Source organism: Triticum urartu, chromosome 7, assembly GCF_003073215.2.
Source record: "Triticum urartu cultivar G1812 chromosome 7, Tu2.1, whole genome shotgun sequence".
Taxonomy (NCBI): domain Eukaryota; kingdom Viridiplantae; phylum Streptophyta; class Magnoliopsida; order Poales; family Poaceae; genus Triticum; species Triticum urartu.
In genome coordinates this window covers 185,545,480-185,557,882 of record NC_053028.1, presented here as the reverse complement: position 1 = coordinate 185,557,882, position 12,403 = coordinate 185,545,480, and positions in this window count along the sequence as shown.

Genomic DNA, 12,403 nt, shown 5'->3' with positions numbered 1-12,403 from the left:
CCCAACTGGGAGGATTATACATAGAATATCCATCTCTGCGCTTAATGCAAAGAAACTCCTCTTCCTCCCCTTTAAATAGCCCGACCAATATTTTGGCCAAAGCGGCGGGGGTATTCGGACCCTTCCGGCCATAGCAGGAGGCGTCATCCTCTCCATTATAGTGCCACATGGGCAACCCTCTATATTGTAGCGGCTGAACCCCACGCACTATGGAGATCGCCATTACCTCGATTATTGTGAGTCCAGACTGAGCGAGCGTCTTTATTTTGCTCATAAGCTGGTAAACTTCTGTGTTGTCATCCTCTTCAAGACTCCAAGGACGCCAACTGTGGTGTTTCTTCAACGGAACGCTCGCAAATTCAGGAAGACCCTTTCAAACTGGGTCGGGAAGCGCGACGTCCTCAATATAGAATCATTCGGAAGGCCATTCTTCGGATGCCTTCCTTGGTGTGCCGGACAGATATCCGGTATCAGCGATACGCCATACTTTGGCTCCGCCCACTTCAAATATTGACCCCTCGTGATTACGCGGGCAAGACAGAACAACTTCCTCCACAGCTCGAAGTGAGCCTCGAGACCCAGGAATAGTTCACATAAAGCGACGTAACCCACAATGTGCAGAACGGAGGCAGGGGTGAAGTTGTGCAACTGGAGGCCATAGTATTCCAGAAGCCCTCGGAGGAACGGATGAATGGGAAATCCAATGCCCCTTAGCAGGTAGGGGACGAAACATACTCGCTCTCCGCTGGATGGATTGGGGAAGTCCTCTGCCTGAATTTCACCGATAAAGGAATCTAGCCCCGCTCGAACAGGAACTAGATCTGCGGGGGGAAGAAATCCCTGCGTCTGCAGCTTCGTCAATTGACTGTGGGACACTGAACACCTCTCCCACTGGCCTTTCTCTGGGCCGGAATGGGTGGAGGAGCTAAGGGCGCTAGCCATGCTAGAATGGTTTCTCCTAAGCAGTTTCCGGGGATTTCCTCTGTGTGGTGCCGAATGGATCTAGGATCCAATCTCTTTAATAGGCGCTCTTCCTTGCATGGACGGGGTGTTATCTACAAAAATACCCCGACCTTCCGCCTTCGCTTGACACGTGGGAGGCGAAGTTATTTAACGCGCAGGAGCCGAGGGGAGGGACATGGAACCAATGGCCGAATACATCACTTGGAGATCATTAAAGGAGGAACCCGCCTTGCAATGCCGAAGACAATTTGTGTGCCGAACACCTCGCTATTGAAGACTGGTTCGGGGGCTACTGAGGGAGTCCTGGACTAAGGGGTCCTCGGGTGTCCGGCCTGTTATCTATTGGGCCGGACTGATGGGTTGTGAAGACATGAAGGCCAAAGACTGTACTCGTGTCCGGATTGGACTCTCCTTGGCATGGAAGGCAAGCTTGGCGACCGACTATGAAGAATCCTTCTTATGTAACTGACTCTATGTAAACCCTAGATCCCCTAGGTGTCTATATAAACCGGAGGGGTTAGTCCGGAAAGGATATACTCATTACCATAGTCATATAGGTGGTGTTTTTGTGATAAAGATGCAAAGTAAAATAAAAGCAAAGTATCAAACTTCTCATAACATTCAACACACTCATAACTACTCAACTAGCACAACTTTAATATCACCATCTTCATATCTCAAAACAATTATCAAGTATCAAACTTCTCATAACATTCAACACACTCATAAGAAAGTTTTTACTATTTCTTTGAATACCAAGCATATTAGGATTATTTAAGAAAATTACCATGCTATTTAAGACTCTCAAAATAATCTAAGTGAAGCATGAGAGATCAATAGTTTCTATAAAACAAATCCACCACCGTGCTCTATAAGATATAAGTGAAGTACTAGAGCAAGACTATATAACTCAAAAGATATAAGTGAAGTACATAGAGTATTCTAACAAATTCCAAATAATGTATGGCTCTCTCAGAAGGTGTGTACAGAAAGTATGATTGTTTTAAACTAAAAAGCAAAGACTCAAATCATACAAGACGCTCCAAGCAAAACACATATCATGTGGTGAATAAAAATATAGCTCCAAGTAAGGTTACCGATAGAAGTAGACGAAAGAGGGGATGCCTTCCGGGGCATCCCCAAGCTTTGGCTTTTAGGTGTCCTTAGAATATCCTGGGGGTTCCATGGGCATCCCCAAGGTTAGGCTCTTGCCACCCCTTGTTCCATAATCCATCAAATCTTTACCCAAAACTTGAAAACTTCACAACACAAAACTTAAAGTAGAAAATCTCGTGAGCTCCGTTAGCGAAAGAAAAAAAAGACCACTTCAAGGTACTGTAATTAACTCATTCTTTATTTATATTTATGTTAAAACTACTGTATTCCAAAATCTATATGGTTTATAAACTATTTTACTAGCCATAGATTCATCAAAATAAGCAAACAACACACGAAAAACAGAATCTGTCAAAAACAGAACAGTCTGTAGTAATCTATAGCTAGCGCAAGATCTGGAACCCCAAAAATTCTAAAATAAATTGCTGGACGTGAGGAATTTATCTATTAATCATCTTCAAAAAATATTAACTAAATATCACTTTCCAAATAAAAATGGAAGCAGTTCTCGTGAGCGCTAAAGTTTCTGTTTTTTACAACAAGATATCAAGACTTTCCCCAAGTCTTCCCAACGGTTCTACTTGGCACAAACACTAATTAAACACAAAAAACACAACCAAAACAGAGGGTAGGTAAATTATTTATTAATAAACAGGAGCAAAAATCAAGGAATAAAAATAAAATTGGGTTTCCTCCCAACAAGCGCTATCGTTTAACGCCCCTAGCTAGGCATAAAAAGCAAGGATAGATCTAGGTATTGCCATCTTTGGTAGGAAATCCATAAGTGGCTCTCATAATAGATTCATAAGGTAATTTAATTTCCTTTCTAGGAAAGTGTTCCATGCCTTTCCTTAACGGAAATTGGAATCTAATATTTCCTTCCTTCATGTCAATAATTGCACCAATCGTTCTAAGGAAAGGTCTACCAAGGATAATAGGACATGAAGGATTGCAATCTATGTTAAGAACAATGAAATCTACGGGAACATAATTCCTATTTGATACAATAAGAACATCATTTATTCTTCCCATTGGTTTCTTAATAGTGGAATCCGCAAGGTGCAAGTTTAAAGAGCAATCATCAAAATCACAGAAACCTAACAAATCACACAATGTCTTTGGAATCATGGAAACACTAGCACCCAAATAACATAAAGCATAGAACTCATGATCTTTAATCTTAATTTTAATAGTTGGTTCCCACTAATCATAAAGTTTTCTAGGGATAGAAACTTCCAACTCAAGTTTTTCTTCATAAGATTGCATCAAGGCATCAACGATATGTTTAGTAAACGCTTTATTTTGACTATAAGCATGAGGAGAATTTAGCACGGATTGCAACAAGTAAATACAATCAATCAAAGAGCAATTTTCATAATTAAATTCCTTGAAATCCAAAATAGTGGGTTTAGCAACATCTAGGGTTTTAATTTCTTCAACCCACTTTCATCAAATTTAGCATCAAGATCTAAAAACTCCGAATTTTTGGAACGCCTTCTAGGTAAAGGCGGATCATATTCAGTCCCAACATTATCAAGATTCATATTGCAAAACAAAGATTTAATAGGAGACACATCAATAACTTTTAAATCTTCATATTTATTTTCATAGGAACTAGAAGAACACGCTCTTATAAAGGCATCTTTCTTAGCACGCATCCTAGCGGTTCTTGCTTTGTACTCATCAATGGAAATTCTCATGGCTTTGAGAGACTCATTGATATCATGCTTAGGAGGAATAGATCTAAGCTTTAAAGAATCAACATCAAGAGAAATTCTATCAACGTTCCTAGCCAAATCATCAATCTTAAGCAATTTTTCTTCAATCAAAGCATTGAAATTCTTTTGCGAAGTAATAAATTCTTTAATATTAGATTCAAAATCAGAGGGCATCTTATTATAATTTCCATAAGAATTGTTGTAGGAATTACCATAATTATTAGAGGGATTACTAGGATAAGGCCTAGGATTAAAATTTCCTCTATACACGTTGTTACCAAAATTATTCCTACCAACAAAATTCACATCCATAGATTCATTATTATTCTCAATCAAAGTAGACAAGGACATATCATTAGGATCATAAGAAACACTCTTACTAGCAAATAATTTCATAAGTTCATCCGTCTTTCCACTCAAAACATTAATTTCTTCTATCGCATGCACCTTTTTATTAGTAGATCTTTCAGTATGCAATTGAGAATAATTAACCATAATATTATCTAGGAGTTTAGTAGCTTCTCCTAAAGTAATTTCCATAAAAGTGCCTCATGCGGCCGAATCTAAAAGATTTCTAGAAGCAAAATTCAATCCGGCATAAAAAATTTGTATAATCATCCAATAATTCAAACCATGAGTAGGGCAATTATGTATCATTAATTTCATCCTCTCCCAAGCTTGTGCAACATGTTCATGATGAAGTTGCTTAAAATTCATAATATCGTTTCTAAGGGAGATGATCTTAGCGGGAGGAAAATACTTAGAGATAAAAGCATCTTTGCACTTGTTCCAAGAATCAATACTATTTTTAGGCAAAGACGAAAACCAAGCTTTAGCACGATATCTAAGCGAAAAAGGAAATAGCTTCAACTTAACAATATGGTTGTCCACATCTTTCTTCTTTTGCATATCACACAAATCAACGAAGCTATTTAGATGGGTAGCGGCATCTTCACTAGGAAGGCCGGAAAACGGATCTTTCATGACAAGATTCAGCAAAGCGGCATTAATTTCACAAGATTCAACATCGGTAAGAGGAGCAATCGGAGTGGTAATAAAATCATTGTTGTTGGTATTGGTAAAGTCACACAATTTAGTGTTATCTTGAGCCATCGAGACAAGCAAGCAATCCAACACACAAGCAAACAAAAATCAAGCAGGCAAAAAGAGGCAAATAGAGAAAGAGAGGGAGGATAGAGAGAGAGGGCGAATAAAACGGCAAGGGTGAAGTGGGGGAGAGGAAAACGAGAGGCAAATGGCAAATAATGTAATGCGGGAGTTAAGGGTTTTGATGGGTACTTGGTATGTTGACTTTTGCGTAGACTCCCCAACAACGGCGCCAGAAATTCTTCCTGCTACCTCTTGAGCACTGCGTTGGATTTCCTTGAAGAGGAAATGATGATGCAGTAAAGTAGCGTAAGTATTTCCCTCAGTTTTTGAGAACCAAGGTATCAATCCAGTAGGAGGCTACGCGCAAGTCCCTCGTACCTGCACAAAGCAAATAACTCCTCGCAACCAACGCGATAAGGGGTTGTCGATCCCTTCACGGTCACTTACGAGAGTGAGATCTGATAGATATGATAAGATAATATTTTTGTTGTTTTTGTGAGAAAGATGCAAAGTAAATAAAAGCAAAGTAAAGAGCAAAGGAAATAACTAAGTATTGGAGGATTAATATGATGAAGATAGACCCGGGGGGCATAGTTTCACTAGTGGCTTCTCTCAAGAGCATAAGTATTTTGCGGTGGGTGAACAAATTACTGTTGAGCAATTGACAGAATTGAGCATAGTTATGAGAATATCTAGGTATGATCATGTATATAGGCATCACGTCCGAGACAAGTAGACCGACTCCTGCCTGCATCTACTACTATTACTCCACTCATCGACCGCTATCCAGCATGCATCTAGAGTATTAAGTTCATGAAAACAGAGTAACGCCTTAAGCAAGATGACATTATGTAGAGGGATAAATTCATGCAATATGATAAAAACCCCATCTTGTTATCCTCGATGGCAACAATACAATACGTGCCTTGCTGCCCCTACTGTCACCGGGAAAGGACACCGCAAGATTGAACCCAAAGCTAAGCACTTCTCCCATTGCAAGAAAGATCAATCTAGTAGGCCAAACCAAACTGATAATTCAAAGAGACTTGCAAAGATAATCAATCATACATAAAAGAATTCAGAGAAGATTCAAATATTGTTCATAGATAATCTTGATCATAAACCCACAATTCATCGGTCTCAACAAACACACCGCAAAAATAAGATTACATCGAATAGATCTCCACAAGAGAGGGGGAGAACATTGTATTGAGATCCAAAAAGAGAGAAGAAGCCATCTAGCTAATAACTATGGACCCGAAGGTCTGAGGTAAACTACTCACACTTCATCGGAGAGGCTATGGTGTTGATGTAGAAGCCCTCTGTGATGGATGCCCCCTCTGGCGGAGCTCCAGAACAGGCCCCAAGATGGGATCTCGCGGCTACAGAAAGTTACGGTGGTGGAATTAGGGTTTTGGCTCCGTATCTGATCGTTTGGGGGTATGTAGGTATATATAGGAGGAGGAGTACGTCGGTGGAGCAACAGGGGGCCCACGAGGGTGGAGGGCGCGCCCCCTACCTCGTGGCCTCCTCCTTTATTTCTTGACGTAGGGTCCAAGTCACTTGGATCATGTTCGGTGAGAAAATCACGTTCCCGAAGGTTTCATTCTGTTTGGACTCCGTTTGATATTCCTTTTCTACGAAACTCTGAAATAGGCAAAAAACAGCAATTCTGGGTTGGGCCTCCGGTTAATAGGTTAGTCCCAAAAATAATATAAAAGTGGATAATAAAGCCCAATAATGTCCAAAACAGTAGATAATATAGCATGGAGCAATCAAAAATTATAAATACGTTGGAGACGTATCAATAGGCTAGGCTTCCAGGGTTTAGCCATCACGATCTCATGGTAGATCAACTCTTGTGACACTCATATTCATCAATATCAATCAAGCAGGACGTATGATATTACCTCCATAGAGAGGGCCCGAACTTGGGTAAACATCGTGTCCGCTGTCTCCTGTTACCATCGATCCTAGACGCACAGTTCGGGACCCCTACCCGAGATCCGCTGGATTTGACACCGACAGTGGGCGTGGGTATATACATATTGCTTGTCGTCACTAGTTGATTCTTGATTCAGCGGCATTGTTGGATGAAGCGGCCCAGATCGACATTACGCGTACGCTTACGCGAGACTGGTTCTACCGACGTGCTTCGCACACAGGTGGCTAGTGGGTGTCTGTTTCTCCAGCTTTAGTTGAATCGGATTCAATGAACAGAGTTCTTTCTGAAAATCAAAAAGCAATCACTATACCGCGTTGTGGTTTATGATGCGTAGGTAAGAACGGTTCTTGCTCAGCATGTAGCAGCCACGTAAAACTTGCAACAACAAAGTAGAGGACGTCTAACTTGCTTTTGCAGGGCATGTTGTGATGTCATATGGTCAAGACATGATACTAAATTTTATTATATGAGATGATCATGTTTTGTAACACAGTTATCGGCAACTAGCAGGAGCCATATGTGTCGGGGATATACGCCGCGATATGACCCGGCCGGAAGTATGACCCGGCCAGGCTTGGCGTTTTTATTGGTAACCCACCGGAGTGGTGACTTACGAGCCTGGCGACTCACGGATGGCCCTAACGGCGGGTCAGATAGAAGACTAGGCCCAAGGCCCAGAAGGCCGGCTCATGTTATGGTGGGTCGGTTTACGAGGGAAGGCATAAGGAGTTTTCCCTTAAGGGGGCAGACTAGGATTCCACTTGTAATAGACTAGTCCTAATCCTAATAGGACTTCACATGTTACCCGCCCCTTCAATTTATATAAGGAGGGGCAGGCCACCCCAAAGACGAGCAAGAAGCAATAATCTTATGGCTAAACACAAAGAGCCGGTTTACCGGCGACTCCCTCATGATGATAATGAGACCTAGCCACAAACAGCATGTAGGGTTATTACCGGATGATGTTTCCTGGGGCCCGAAGCTGTCTAAATCTTTGTCGTGCGTGTTGCGTCTCTCGATTCCGCTCAACCCCTCTCAAGCTACCACATAGATGTGTTGGCCTCACGACTAAGTCCTCATACTAGGACATCTGCCGTGACAATTCCACGACAGTTGGCGCCCACCGTGGGGCCTGCGCACGGTGGTGTTGAGTTCTTGGAGGGATTTTTCTCAGGGATCGAGAAGTTCGTAATTTTCCGATGAAGAAGAGACGGACAGAATCTACATCAACTCCAAATTCATCGATCAAGATTGAAAAAGTTTGAGTGGCTGCATAAATTGGATAGAAATAAAAAAAAATTCACTGGCAGAGCACGTCAGCTATGGGCAATTTATCATATAAAGTTTTAGGCATCACTTGTTGACTCTGAGTTATGGCTACCCGTGAAGTATCAGGCAAAACAACAAGTCTCATTGAAATTTCCATATTGAGCCGGCCACGCGGCCCTTGCAATCGAAAAGAGTCAGCATGGAACGACGAGAGCCGCCGGATGACCTTGGGCAGAGCCAGCAAATTCATCGATTTGGGTTCAAATTATTGTCTGTCCTCAGCCACCGTCTGCGCGATCCTTTAAATTATAGATCCTGCCAAAGATCTAGTGGGGCTATGTTTTTTCTCCACTGGGTAGGTGATTGGAATAAGCCGCTGTACGCCGCGTCAGGACAAGGCAAGACCATGAAGAAATTTTTTGAGGCAAAGCGTACAATCGGATTTGTTCTGCACTAGTACTACCAATACTGGAAGTAGTACACGCACGAGTACCGAAGTCTGATTTGAGGCCTAATCGGATTTGTTCTGTTAAATTCTTCTGTGGTCGATTGCCACCGAAGACTATATTAGAGGAGACTTGGCATCTACTCCCAAGTGAGCATTAAAAAAAAGGAGACACGACCCGGGAACAGATTCTCCACGGGCTCAGACTCCGCTGTTGATCCGTTCCGTTGACCCGCCGAGCTGCGCCTTGAGCAGCGATGGGCTCCCCAACCAACGCCGTACCGCCGCGCCAGAGGCTGCCGCCTCCGCTGTCGAAGCCCGACGTCGTGGTCTCATCTTGCTGGGTGTGAGTCGCCGGCGCTGTCCATTCTTTGCTGATGTCCGCCGCCGGGTTGAACCGGTTCTACCGCCACAAGTCGCTGCCACCAAGTTACCTCGCCGGCGCGTCGAACCACCCCGGCCACACCGCCTCGCCTTGTTTTCAAATTGCTCTGCGCAGATGTCTACGGATGTAAACAGGTGCGCTCGTCTCCGTTAAATTGCTCTGTGTATTTAATGCGTATTATACAAAATATATGTTGTCTACTCGTGCTATTTGATGTTCGCAGATTTATTCAGCTCAAGAGTTTTTGCTGGCGTTTTTTATTGTGTCACTTCCAACAATCTTTTGAGCCGCCACGACATGTGATTCAAACAGCAGACGCGTGATTCAAAAAACCCAGGCGTCAACTCCAATCCGAGTAGCAGTACACCGGCACAAGAAAGCTAGTCGGAGTCTGGTTCAAGGAAAAGAAAGGAAAAAAGAGTCAGCCCGCAGTGTAATTATGAAGGAAAAAAGGCAACATGCTACATGTGAAGACCAAGCCAAAAGAAGAAATCAGATGTTGTTCTATCAAGAAGAGCTAGATGTTAAAAAAATGACGTTTTACCGCGAATATGGGGCTCGCGCCAGCGTTATTCTACACCACCCATTGCTGCGTCGCCTGACGGACGCACGCAAGCCGCTGCCCCCGCGGGCCGTTATACCTCAACACGCTGGTGCCGCGCTCGCTTTTATGAACCGCCTGACGAACGCGCGTAAACCGCCGCCCACGCTGTTCGGTTTACATCCGTCCGTACTTGCGGCCGATTCTCCCGTTTGCACCGGCTTACAAACGCCGCGGCCAACTTGTCTGTGGTTGATTTTTCACCATGGTGATCATCAACTCCACGGCGAATCATTTTCGACCTAACATATCAGGTGATATCCATCCAGTTTACTTTTTGTTAGTACTTGTTAATTTTTTGTGAAAACAACTACTCCGCCCTATAGTGTTGTTATATACAGGTAAATTATTTATTACAAAAATGTTGATATACCGTGGATATGGAGCATGCGCCAGCATCATTTTTATTGGTGTTCGTCTGTGTCGCGCAACTTCACGGACACGCATGTAAGCCGCCGTCCCCAGCAGTCTGGTCTACATCAATATACGGCCGACTCGCCCGTCCGTGCCAGTTTACAACACCGGTGCCGACTTTCCCCGTCCGCATCGGCTTACAACGCCGCAGCCGACTCATTTATTGTCCGGACGAGTCAGGTGTATCCATCTAAAATTTATTTTTGGCGCATATTGTTTTTGTCAAAGAAACAATTACTTGGTTTATGATATTTTTTCGCAGTACCATTATTTCTTACAAAAGGTATTGCAAAAGGAGGGGGAGCAAATATTATTTTTACACCAGCGCTCATCCTGCGCAGATTGCAACCCCCGCTACATCAACACACGTGATTGACTTATTGTCCGCCCCCGCGGACGACTCTCCCGCTCGGGCCGGTTTTCAAACGCCGCGGCCGACTCATCTGTCTGCTGCCACGGCCGACTCGGCCATGATTGATTTCAGGTTCACCGTGGTGATCATCAACTCCGGGTGGATAATTACAGCCTGATGTATCAGTTGAAATCTATCCAGTGTATTTTTATATTATATTGCTTTCTTTAAAAAGAGCAATTACTCTACTTTCAAGCTCTATAAATGCAGGACAAGTTATCTACTGCGAAAGAGACTATTATATCTCTGAGCCGTTGAAAGACTTCTACCGGTTTAAATCACAATCAAATATGGAGAATCTGAAGCCAAATCCTCGAGTCGTCTTAAGACTCGGGGGCTACAATGATGTGACTCAGCAAATGTTTTAAACGGTTTCAATGCATTCAAGAACTCCGGGTCGTTGGAGGTAAAAATAACCCGGCCCCGGAGATTACTGCTCTATCGATGAAATTTTAAAGACCGTCAGAAAGATGTCCGGATTAAAAAGAAGAATTTTGGATTAAAATCCGGTTCAAGGTAAATTTGTCTCTTACAAAGCTTTGAAACTCTCAATTTCCGGTTAAAAAATTTATCTCTCACAAAATTCAAGTTCTCAGATAAAATTAAAGGGACCAAAAAGAGTCTGTTGCAAAGCACAACTCACATATAGGTACCTGCCTCTATGGTCACTTGGGGGCTTCCTATTCAAACATAGGTCGTATTCGAACCAAAGAGAACATAGCTGTCGGTACCCTTTTGATCAGCACACTGCCAAACTCACTAGGGGGCTTCTTGATCGTATTCGAATCATAGCTCAACCCCTTTTGGGTCCGATGTGGATCGTATTCGAATCAACGTCGTTAAACAACTCTCAAGGTCATTTGGGGGCTTCCTATTCAAACATAGGTCGTATTCGAACCAAAGAGAACATAGCTGTCGGTACCCTCTTGATCGGCAACGCCAAAGCCACTTGGGGCTACATGATCGTATTCGAATCCTAGCTTAACCCCTTTGGAACGGTTTACTGATCGTATTCGAATCAGAAGCCTTGATTTTCTTTTTGTCTGGATTAAGTTTTTTGAAAACAATCTTTTGGATTTTGAGACTTTTTGCTCATATCTGAAGCATATATATGTGGTTTCTATTAACCCGCCCTGGCTTTCGACGAACAAGTCACCAGCATATGACAATATTAATACTTGGAAGGTTTGACTTCTAAGTTTTGGGTTATCACCCTTACTGCACAGGAATCATAAGCCGGCAATACGATTCAGTGTCACAGGTATGATATTGTTTATACATGATTATGTTTAAACCAGCCCTGGCTTTTGACGTTAAGTCGCTAGGGCATATGTTTTTTAAACTCTGTGCAGGATTTGCACAACTATGACTTATATAAATGGTTAAGTCCAATAATTATCAAAATTGATGCTTCAAAATGATTATCCGTTCTGGATTTTCTCAAAGGCTATAAGCCGTCGGGTTATAAAAATTCCGGCTTACAATGAATGCGCATTAAGTCTCCATCGGCCAAGAGCCGCCGAGTATTTAAACTCCGGATTTACTTGTCAACAGATAAGGTATTCAAAGTCGCTTTGGCGCAATGGCTAATATTTTATCAATGGATATGATTTATTCTACAAATGGAAGGAATAGTCCCGAGTCGTTGCAGGCTTACGACCCGGCACTTGGGGGCTACATTATTTAGATTAAGATTATATCAAATATGCAAGTCCCATGTCACTGCCAGCATGCACCATGGCACTTGGGGGCTAATGTAAAGTCATGTTTTGATGAACTTATTGAAGACCCGACTCATCACATCATAGTGAGCCGGCCCTTGGGGGCTACCAATTACTCCTGTCAACAATTCAAGTCTACATGATCATACATACAAAGTCCCTGCTCATTATTGCATAATGACCCGGCCCTTGGGGGCTACACTGGTTGAAATTTTTATGAGCATAAGGCAATTACAAGTCCCAGGTTGCTGCAAGCATGACAACCCGACACTTGGGGGCTACAGGTGACATGCATATAAGGGAG